This window comes from Cupressus sempervirens, chromosome 2 (assembly GCF_028749045.1).
Source record: "Cupressus sempervirens isolate cs-2001-9-10 chromosome 2, ASM2874904v1, whole genome shotgun sequence".
Lineage (NCBI taxonomy): Eukaryota > Viridiplantae > Streptophyta > Pinopsida > Cupressales > Cupressaceae > Cupressus > Cupressus sempervirens.
Genome location: NC_143119.1, coordinates 215,119,899 through 215,132,035, shown reverse-complemented (window position 1 = coordinate 215,132,035; position 12,137 = coordinate 215,119,899).

Below are 12,137 nucleotides of genomic sequence, written 5' to 3'. Positions count from 1 at the left end.
TGGATTGCCCCTGTTGGATTCTTTGGTTATTTGCTACAGATATTTACCTTGTTACTCATGTTATGTTTTACATTTGAGATGACCTAAGGTCAGATGTTATGCTTTGATTTTAGTATCATAGATTAGACTACTATTTTGTTTAGTTGATCATATTGCATGATAATGCCTTTTTGAGATGATAGTATGTTTTATGATGATATTTGATTATCTGATATTTGGATATATCCCTAATTATGTTATGTGATGGATTTAATGCTATGGTTATTTACGTCATTCTTGCTTCATTATGGCAAACATGAGTAATATAAATGAACTATTTTGGTATAATTGGTTAAATTAGTCATTTAATACATTTATTGCTTCAGCTATGTTATTATATGAAATTGCACTTGATCATGTTATTCAATGTGTAGGATTTATATCCCTAGCAGTGGCACATGGAGTAAATGATTCAGCCATTCATATTTTACCAATGTCATCCCTGTATGGTCGACGCATCCTTATTTTAATTTCTTAATTAATCATTTCAATGATTATTAAATCTAAACTCAATTACATAATGTTATTAGACCAATAAGCGTGTTTGTACATTTAGAGGTCCACATTTGTCACGAAGGTTGTTAAGAAAATTATGTCATTTTGGGGCTTTCTAGCTTTATTTTATTTTATTTTCTAGTAGCTCTATCATAGATGAATTCCTATTACTAGGAAAAACCTATTTTTATTTAGGTTAATTTGGGGTTTAACTAGGTTGGCTGGTTTTTTTTCCTAATCTATGATTTCCCACTTCTCACTTTTGAAATAGAAAGTTTGAGAGTAAAACCCAAAATCCTCTTCATGAGGAATTATTGTTTTCTTCATTGTGGGAGCTATGGGCATGGGATCATCACAAGGTTAGTCTCATTGGATCCAACTCAGGGAGACCTTAGATTATCACAATTTTTAGCTACTTCTGCAAGGTTTTTATTTTATGATTTAGATTCTCGACTGTGAGGCTGGGTTCTCCCATTTTATTATTTTTTCTCTATTTCAGCTTTTTTTTGGGTAGCCATTTGTTAGGAGGCTAAGAACTAGTGTTCCGCTTCATTTCTATTTGTAGCTCTACCCAACTAGGTAGGTATGAGCATTTCTTTATTTTTTAGGATGAGGGTTTGGGGTTTGGGGTTTTGTGTCATTATGTTGACCATTTTTGCATGTGGTGTCTAAAACAAAATTTTATTGGATTTATGGGGTTTTGTGCCCAAAGACCAAATGGGTTTTAATTTTGAAGTTTTCCAATTTGGGGGGTTTTACCTCACTTTGTGTGTCACCCTATTTTATCAAGTTTTCTTGGCATGATTTTGGTTGTGGACTTGGATCATCCATTTGGATGTTTTTGCATTTGGATGCATGTCGCATCCATACTCTTGATGTTGTGTTCAGTTGAGTGATTTTATACCTAGTGTTATGGTTTCTTTTGGACCTTTTTTATTGTTTGGTGGACACTAGGATTCACATAAAATCCATACTCCCAGATTGAGACTGATTGAGTGAGTTCATGATGTTTGGTCTTGTTGTATCTTTAGGATTCATTTAGAATCCATAATCCTAAATTAAGGCTAGTTGGGTGATTTCATGATGTATGGTTTAATTGACTTTAGGAAGAATCCATCCTCTCAAGTTGTTTTCAATGGAGTGATATTTTGCTTGTGTTCTCATCCAGTCCTTGTGTTATGATCTTCGTGATGGTGGTGTGCCACACGCAAGTACATGCACATACACTTATTAGGTGACTTGCGAGGCCCAATCGTCCATGGTATTTTTAGAAGCTATGATCATTAGGGTTAGGTTGGGAATTTTCATGCCTATGGCTACTCATCATTGGATGAGCATGGGTAGGGTAGGGTAGCATATGGAGGGGGCTTCTATCTTGCAGCCTAGCAATCATGGAACCATAGGTTGGTAGAGGGAGCTTTAAGTAAGTGATAACTAAATAAAATGTGTGAGTGGTAATAAAACTTAAGATAATAAAAAGAGTTATGTGCACTGGCCTTCAAGGGAGTACCTTGAGTGAGTGTCCAAATTTGTGTGATAGTTCCAAGGAGTACCTTGAGAGTGTTTCCACACATGATTTGAGCTTGGGATTTTTGATGCGAAGAGACTCTTCATGATGTCAGCCCCTACTTAGTAACTCATTAAGTGTTTGACCAGGACCTGTAGTTTATGCATTATCTATGATCTTTGTTTCAATCATCATATTATCTGGTGTGAGTGTTAGCCATGGACATTGTGCTTTATGTGTGTTTGTGGTTTAATCATTATCTCCATCAACATGGTTGGAGTGAACCTATGGATTCTACATGGTTGGGAGGCATAGATACCCATACCACTATTGGGGACTAGTGTATAAAGATGTCCTTTTGTCCTAGTTTGACCGTTGCTAGATATTTTCACTTGATACTCTAGGTTCCAGAGTATGATTTCTTGTAATTTATGTTTTCATTGGAATGCTTGTACATTATGTCTATATGATGTTATTTATTAACAAATTTCCTTATTGTGATGATTAGCATATGGTGGATGATATTATTTTTGTAGGATTATCTTATACTTTACATCTAGCATGTTAGATTTCCTTATTCTTATGTTGTAGCACATTTTAGTAGTGGCATCCTCATAAGATAGCACCAATGATCTAGTTGATAGCTTGGGATGTTATGCATGAGGGATGGCTAGGGCCTACGATGGTCTTATGATGCTATTGATAGTTGGGAGGAACCACATACTTAGTTTAGTTGTGTAGTTATAACAATGTTATTTCTATACATTGTGATGTTGATTCTATACACTATGATGTTGCTTTCAATACATCTTTTTTACTGCTATAGCTTAGATGGTTAGATTTTTATCCTTCTTGTTTCATAGAATCTTGTTTTTTATGCACTTGAGTGTTCATTCATTGATATATGCGGATCCAGTACTCCTTGGTGCGGAGGTTTGATTTCTATTTTATCCCTTATTTTGGCCCTTAGAGTTATTTTTTCTTTCTTTGGGTGACCATGCATTAGAATTGGGTGATACTTTAAAGTATCATACGTCCAAAGGATAAGAATCATGTGATACTAGAAAGTATCGCATGCCCATGTAAACTCTATCATGCAACACTCTAGATCATATCACACACCTCTTGGAGAAAGGTCATACGATATTGGTAAAGTATCACATGCCTTCTTAAGAAGTTTAACCCAAGCCCTGATTGTATTGCATGCCTTCTTTAGAAAGGTTGTATGATACTGGAAAGTATCATACTGTGCTAATTTAAAGTATCACCTAGGTTTTGGAAAAACCTATGTGTGTAGACAACAAGTATCTTTTTTATTTTCTGAAAGATTTGTGAAGCTGTTTTGGATAGCCTCTTTGGTGTTCTTGAATACCTTGGAATTAGTTTTAGGATTCAGAATGTTTCAAATTCCAAATAGTTTGCATACCTCTATGGTTTGTCATTTTTGCTTGGTATTGGTGTTTGGAGATTTTTTGGTTGCTCAATTGTTTGTGAAGTCTTTCATTATGATCTTTGTGATCCTTGTATGATGTTGTCATGTGTATTCATACTTGTTAAAAAAATCTTGCCTTGAATTGAATCTTTGTTCCAAGGATCTCTAGGTGGGGCATTACCAAAGATTTCTCTATCACAGCAAGGTGATCATTACAATTCAAGGAATCTCTACTAGAAAATTAGAGTTGTAGATTAGAGATTAGCCATTTGGTCATCCTAATAGATTTATCAGTCAAATCCTTTAACAAGGTAGACTTAATAGTCTTATGTACAATCTCTTTACTAACTGCATACTTTATTGTATATTTTGTAAATCCTTTCACAAGGTGGATGTCAGAATCCTTATTGCTCCTAAAAATGTAGATCATTAGAAGTGATCAATTGTAAGCCTTAACAAGTTAACTTTATACTATAGTACTAAAGCTTGTGGGTATCATCCCCACCCTGGTTTTAATTTTTATTTGGAAGGTTCCTGGGTTACCATATCTTGTGTCAAATTACTATGAATATTTATTTAATTTATTCTGTCATGCATGCAATTAGATCAGAATATTATAGGGATGATTAATTGCTGAAATAAGGTTAAGTTTTATTCATACCTGATTCACCCCTCCCCTCTCAGTAACCTTTCCTACCACATATTTCAAATAATTGTTCTCATAGAAGAATTTTAATAACTTGAGAAAAGATCAAAGGCAATGGAGGTATTTAGGCTAGATAAGGCTACTGACAATGAAAAATTGGATCTTGAATTGGCCATTGGACAACTGAAGAAAAAGAGGAGAAAATCTCTCAATAATTGAAAACAAGGAAAGATCTTGCAATGCAAATGAATGAAAATACGTACACTAAAGAAAGAATTGAAGATATCTATCTAGAAAGAAATTTAGATGAAGTTGATGAAGCAATCACAGATCTATTGGAAAAGAATTTTAGTCTTCAAGAAGAAATTAGAAAGCTAAAAAGATAACAAGAAATTCAATCAGTCAGATTATGTGAAGTCATGGAGGAAAAAGTCAAATCCAAAGAAAAGATAAAAGAAAAGAAAAATGAAATCAATTAACTATCCCTTCAGCAAGCATATTTTCTTGATCAACTCATTGGTGTAAATGAAGAACTCATGCATCTAAGATCAGAAAATGAAAGATAGTAGAATGGTCTCAACACTAGAAAGAAAACCAATGAAAGGGTGATGAAATATCAAGAAAGCATGAAGCAATTGAATGAACAAAGTTAGTATAGACATAAAGACAAAGATGGAATAGGATACATAGAATAAAGTGAATCATCCAAGCAAGGAGCTCAAAAAAATCAAAGGCCTACTTGCAATCATTATGGTAAGATAGCTCATACTTACTACAAATGTTGGAGTAATGGCAAAGAAAAATTCAATGGAAGTTTTACAACTCCAATAAGCATGGACATAGAGTAAGTGAATATAAGACAAAAATTAAGTTTGAAGGAAAATGCTATAGTTGCAATAAACAAGGACACAAATATTCTGAATGCAAAGCCAATAAATTAAATCCAATAGAATAGATTGTAAAAGAAATATTTGGATGGGACTATAATACATGGGGTAGATGCCACTAATGTGGTGAATTTGGGCACATTGGATCAAATTGTGTGAAACATCACTTGGGGAAAATAGATATCACTAAAATATGTTTCATTTGTATAGAACTTAGATATCTTGCCAAGAACTATATGAACACATGAAGAATTGAAGATGAAAACAAAGCCAAAGATAACAATATCAGAAAGTAGATTAAGCAACAATGGATACCAAAATCTCCTAAGAATGTAAACCCAAGTCATGAAGTAGATGTCACTCAAGAGTTGGGTGACTCAAGCATTTCAACTTGAATCCCTATGGGAATAACTAAAACCAGGATTCTCAAGCAAACATTCCTCATCAGTTCTAGATAACAAGAAGAAGAGATCCATATCATCATTCAAGATGCACAAGTATCACTAGGTGGCTATATAAATTCAAGACCTTATCAAGATAGGTTGGGTCACAAGACCCTACGAAGAAAGGTCAGAATACACTAAAGTATTGTATGTGGATACTGAGTTGTTGAAGACTCTACTGAGTGGTAATGATTTTTTGAGCTATTAATGTCTATCAAGCATTAAAGTTTGAACTAAGTGGAAGATATTATGTCACTAAGCAAGTAAATATACCAAGCATTAATGGTCATTGTAAAGAAGAAATTCATTAAAAAGGAAGAAATTGAATGCATTGTTTCACCATAAATTTCAAGAGCTATTTTACCAACAATGATTTTAGAGCTTAAGAACAATTTGAGTGTTTTTTGTTGAAGAATTTTTTTGTTTTCTAAAACCCTACTAAGCATGGCATCTTCTAGTAGCAAATTCAAGAAAGGGTTTGAAATGTTGGTTCAAGGAGTTGATTGCAAGGCACCAATCTTCAAGTTAAGTCCACCAATTGTAGAAGTACTTGACCCAGCTAGTGCACAATCATAAATTCCACCCATGTTATTTCTCATCCATTATACCTATTCATATTTTCACTATTTCATTCAAGAGATAGGAACTCATGAGATGAACAAAGCATTGAATGAGTTATGTGTGAATGGAATTCTAAAACCTGAGCATAAAAATTTGGAAGCCAAGGGCTTGATGCATATTTCACATAAGCCAAGGGACTTTCAGTCAAAGTGGATAAGATTTATCTTGAGTTGAGTTCACAATGGAATGTTATGGTTATACCAACCCATTCTAATCACAAGGAAGATGATACATAGAATCACTAATCTTCTAATGTTGAACAAAGCCAAAGTGACCAAAACACTAGGTCAAGTTGAACTAGCAAATAGAACTCTTATCGAGTGGGATGGTAGAGGAATGAAGAAAAGAATAATCATAGACATGGAACTAAACTTTTGAATTCACATGATCACTCATAAGATCTACATCTCCAATCATCTCAATAGTGTGTCATGTAAGACAGTTGATCTGGCTCTCAAAGTAGTGAAGAATAACATGGCATTCAACCTTGTCAAGTTGTTATTGAATCAATTCAATAAGAACATGGAAATCATCATAGTTTCCAAGAATAATTCATTTAAGTTCATTTTATTCTTGACTTTTTTATTCATCTTTGTACAAAAAAGTTCTTCCCTTCTAAAGGTTCAGTAGTATGAAGAAAAGATGTCTTTGTTTTATATCAAAAAAATAAGTATATAGTAGAAATGGGTGAAACTTTGATAGCATCATGGACACTTACTTTGAAACATTCAAAGAGAAGATGCGAAATAGATATAGGATACCTAAGAAGCCTATATAATACTACAAGGATGATATCTATTTCATGGTGGACTATGAGAAAGTGTATACTCAGGCAGTCAAACCTAGAGTGGCATGGGTTAAGCCTCTAGAGTATAAGGTTAACATTGATGGCACCAAAGAAATCATTGAGGCACTACGAAATGATCTTGTTGATCCTAAAGCACCTTATTTTGGGACTTCTGAAGAAGCCAAGGCAAGAATAGAACTTGAAATTAAGCTTCCTCAAGCAGTTGATAAAGGAAGAAAGATGATAGCAAAACTAAGACAAGAAAATTCTACTCTCCTACTAATAGAAGAAAAAGGTGATGATGTGGAAGAAGATAATGTAGAGGATGAAGATGAGGAAACCAAATCTAAGGAAGAAGAGCCTATAAGGAAGAAAGGTAAGGTTATCATTATAATAATTTTCCTTAGGGAAAATCACCCAAGATCAAGAAGCACAATAACTAGCACAAAATAGAACAATAGAGTATGATCAGAATAACAATATGATATTCAATTCATTCTAATTGATATGTAAGTACACTAGAAGTGCCTATATATAAAGGCCTCTATAATGCTTCTAGAATGTTTAAGAGTTAGAAATATGATAAGCCTCACAACTAAGCACATGCCCACCAAGAGCGGGTTATCCTCCATTGAGCACAAAAGTTAGTGCGATGATGAGAGGATAAGCCTGCATAGGTTTGTCATATAAAATTATGTTGTAGAAAGCATGTGCTTAATTAGAGTGCAAAAAAATATCTTTTCTACATGAAAACTTAGTTAATTATGCAAACTCAAGTGTTGTAGACATGTGCTAAATTAGAGTTTCTTACTCTTATGTTGTCAACAAGACAACTCATATGAGTACACAAACTCCTAGATGTCTAACCTAAGAAATAATAAAATAATGTATTTATCCTAAGTAAACTTAAGTAAAGTGTAAATAATAATTATTTACACTAACACCCCCCCCCCCCCCACCCTTAAGTGCAACTTAGGGGAATGCACTTAATTTCACAAAATATATGATGAAATGCATAATGGGTCCTGGCTACTAGGCCATTTTAGGTACCCAAGTACAAATGCAATGAAATCTCTTTGTGAATGGAGAAAGAGGGAAAACTTCATGGGAAAAACCCTCCCCCAAAAAGAGAGATAAGTACAATAAAGAAAGATGCATGAATGGATGGAGTAAACAAGACCCCCCAATTATGACATACATCGTGCATATACAATAAAGAATCCCTCATTGAAATCCCCCCTTTGTGAAGAATCTTGTAATGATAAGTGTTTGAAGACAAAAGAAAATCCAATGCTGACAAACAATGTTTCTCCCTTGAGGAAGAAGATACACCAAGTATAGGTGCAAGTATGCTTCCCAATGTGGATAGGAATATGGAAGAGGGATCTAGATGTAGTATGTGGTGCATATTGCCTCTAAAGTCTACTCATATGTCAACAAGTCATTAATGAATGAAGATGCCATGAACCAATCTGGTGGATGCCCAAAATAAGGTGGCAAACAAGGTAACATGTCCATGTCTAAAGCTGAATCAACCTCCAAAGACAATGAAGAATCGTGATAGGAAGATGTAGGAAGAGAAGCAATGTAGCTTCCCTCCAATGATGTAGGCACACCCATGATACAAGCTCCTTGATGACTAAAGAAGTTGCATCATGAAAACTAAATGATATTCCTCCTTGTAGGAAGAAATGTTTCCATAGGTGTAGTAGAGAATGCTCCCCAATTGGTAGGAAGAATCCTCAAAAAATATGATATCTAAAGAAATTGGAATACAATCTCCATAGACTGATATGTCTCCTCATAAGTGAAAGAATCCTCTTTCAACTATTGTAAAGAAGCCACAATCAAGTCAATCTTAAAAGAAAGCTCAAGTCGTTGAGGGTCAGAGTGTGTCCTTGCAATGAGTGAAGAAGTCCCCTCAACAAAGAAAAGATTGATGTCATCGATGATGTCTCCCACATCTTCAATGTGAGGCTCCATGAACATCCTTGCAATGTCTGGAAGGAAGATATCCCACAAATTTGAAGTAGGAAGACATGGTAATGCCTGTTGTACTAAATCAAGAGCAAAACTAGATCAGTCAAATCAATAGGAGTATCAAAATGTGTGATCTCCTCTAGAGTTGAAGGGACTATAACTGGAGTGACTAAAGATAGAATGTCTTCTGGAAAGGGAGGAATTGTTGGATCTCCATATGCTTTCCAAAGATCGATCAAAATGTCATCAGGATCATTGAACTTGTCAATGACCTTAAAGAAAGAATGAGTGACACTAAAATTAATGACATTTAGAATTATTTTAATAGGTGGCTCAGTAATGGAAGAGTGCAGTTTGTTGGAACATAGATAAGGAAATACTTCCTTATGCTCTCTTCTTAGATGGTCAATTATCAAGACACTCAATTTCTGATAGTTCCTCTTTGTTAACCTCGGTCTCACACCACACTGATATGTGATACAAAATTCCATGAGATCAATGAATGTATGCACCCCCCAAAAATGAAAAAATAATCAATCAACCCCCCCCCCCCCCCCCCCCCCCAATACATGATTTGGCACTTTATATGTAGTACATTTACAATAGGCCACTTTGTCAAAATGGACTTAGTGGACTTTTGATTTTTTAGTTTATAACCTCCTCTTATAGTTCAAATCTAAAACTTTATAATATAGCTCAAAAATACAATAATTTTGAAGCAACACAATGCAAAGAAAGGATATATTTTTGAAAGTGGTATTTCTTCCACACAAGCCTATAATTTGATTACAAATCTAGAAAGTAGATGAAAAATTATTCACTTTCAAAAAAAAAGAACCTATTTATGTGTCCAAATGAGCCCATATGAAGCATTTGAAGTTGAAAAATGTAGGATATGATAGGTATAGTCACCAAAAATTGCAATTTCTAACAAATCCTTGCACCAAAACTAGAAAATAATAGCACCACTAAAATTTTTAGGAAATTTTAGCCAAAATATTAAAAAATTGCACCTAATTTAGAGCTTAGATGACTAAGATATGGCCTCCCAAAGTTGGACTATCGAATCAAAACTAAATCTAGAGAAGGGTTTGATCAACAAATTGTGAGGTTAAATTTTCTGTCCAAATGGTCATCACAACAATTCAATTAGACGTGTGAATGATTGTCAAATGGTTGTCAAATTTAATCATGTGACTGGATGATGCTAGTGAAAAATGAGTCCCCTAGTGACATGGTAGTGACATCATCAATGATGTTAGCTATACAAAATTGTACAACTACTGACATAGCCTATTGAGCTATCCAACTATGGTAGTATGACATGACTTGTATGGCCGAGTGAGGTGGCAAGCCATGTGTGTTGGAATTATGATATATTTGATATTAGTTACAACACTTATTTGATTCTGAATGCTTGTCGAGCTCATATCGAGCATTCCTTTGGAAATCGAGCTTATGGGCAGTTCAACAGTGTTTACCAAGTTCATATTAGTTACCAAGCAGAACAGTGTTCTCCAAGTAGTTAGTGGTCACCGAGCTTCGCAGTGTTTACCAAGTTCTCTATGCTCACTTAGTCATCAGTTGAAATCAGTGTCTACTAAGTGATCAAGGTAAACGAAGGACTTAGTGTTTACCAAGTGATCAAGGTAAGCAAAAGACTTAGTGTTTACCGAGTGATCAAGGTAAACAAAGAACTTAGTGTTTACTGTGTGATCACGGTAAACAAAGAACTTAGTGATTACCGAGCGATCAAGGTAAATGAAAGAAACAATATTTACCAAGTGAAGAAGGTTGTCAATGGATTCAGTTTTATCGAGTAACACAATATTTACTGAGTCACCAATGGTTACCGAGTTCCAAGCTACTTAGAATGGTCAGTATGAACTGTGCCTCTACTATTACCGAGTGCATGATGATGCAGTGTATTGTAGTGGATGCCAAGTATCAGAAGGTCATCGAGTCAGTTTGAGGAACTCGAGTTTTCTACCATCTAGCTAACTCAGTAATGTTTTCTTCACTTGTGTTTAGCTGACCTTGTTAAGTAAATATTGGAATGGTATATATGTGATGTATTATATCATTTGTACAAATATGATAAGGAAATTGGATGGGATTTTGTATTGCAATATTTTGAGAAGAGGGAAAGTGAATCAGCAGCAGAACAGAGGAATACAGCAAGGTCAACATAGATGCAAAAAAGTTATATCTATCACATTAGGTGATTAGAGCATAAAGGATCTTATCAGCAATTAGTTGTAACCAGATCCAGTACTTCATTCTAATAGGTGAATCAATTTGTAAATCCTTTAAATGGATACACTTAACAATCTTGTGTAAATCTCCTAACAGAGTGCATACTTCATAGCTACCACAGGCCATAAGCAAGGGCAAGAGGAAAATAGCCAAATTGAAAACTTCAACCGGTCCTCTTATGCTCACAGAAGGAAAAGGTGAAGATGAAGAAGGTGAAGAAGAAGGGGGAGAAGAAGAAGGAGAAGAAGAATCTACAGAAGAATAGCTTGTGAAGAAGAAAGCTAAGGTGATTATCACCAAACCTCAGGCAGTATTCAAAAGGAGAACGAGGAAAGGCAAAAAGGAAAGTGAAGTTGTGTTTAGCAAGCCTCCTCTCACATTTGAAGATAGGCTAAAACAACTCAGGATTGGTGTAGGAATCAACAACTTTAAAGCATTAAAGTATGAAACTAGGACTCCTGCTGAACAAAAAGAAATTGAAGATCTGGTAATGGAGAAGTTGGGAACTTGGAAATTCTCCCCAGACCAATTTGTCTCCCAAATTCCTACAATATTGTTTGATAAAATAAAGGTAAGATGGGAGAACACCGAGAAAACTGTTAAAGACATTTTTGAACAGAAATTGAGAGAACTGGTACCTAGCCTGACAGATGCAAAAATCAAAAGGGCAATGAAGGATCAGGAAGGAAGAATGAATATGAGATCCAATACATGTCTCATATTATTAAAGAATATTGAACCGGTTGTTAAGAATGCAACTGATGTTTGGAATGATACTTATAAACTGCATAAGCCAACTGATGAACCTATTAAAATCAAGGATGATGACAGTGATGATGAGCAAGGTAATGATTCCATCTCCATGGATGTAACTGATGAAGATCTTCAAGATCTGATAAAGGAGAAGGAGGGAGAAGAAAAGGAGGAAGAAGCTGATGAGGAAGACAAAGAAGAGGATGACCCTGTGAAAATTGCAGCAGCAGTCATTGCATCTCTTCCTCACACTCCACCAAAATCTGTTACTATAGAGACAGCTTCCACTAG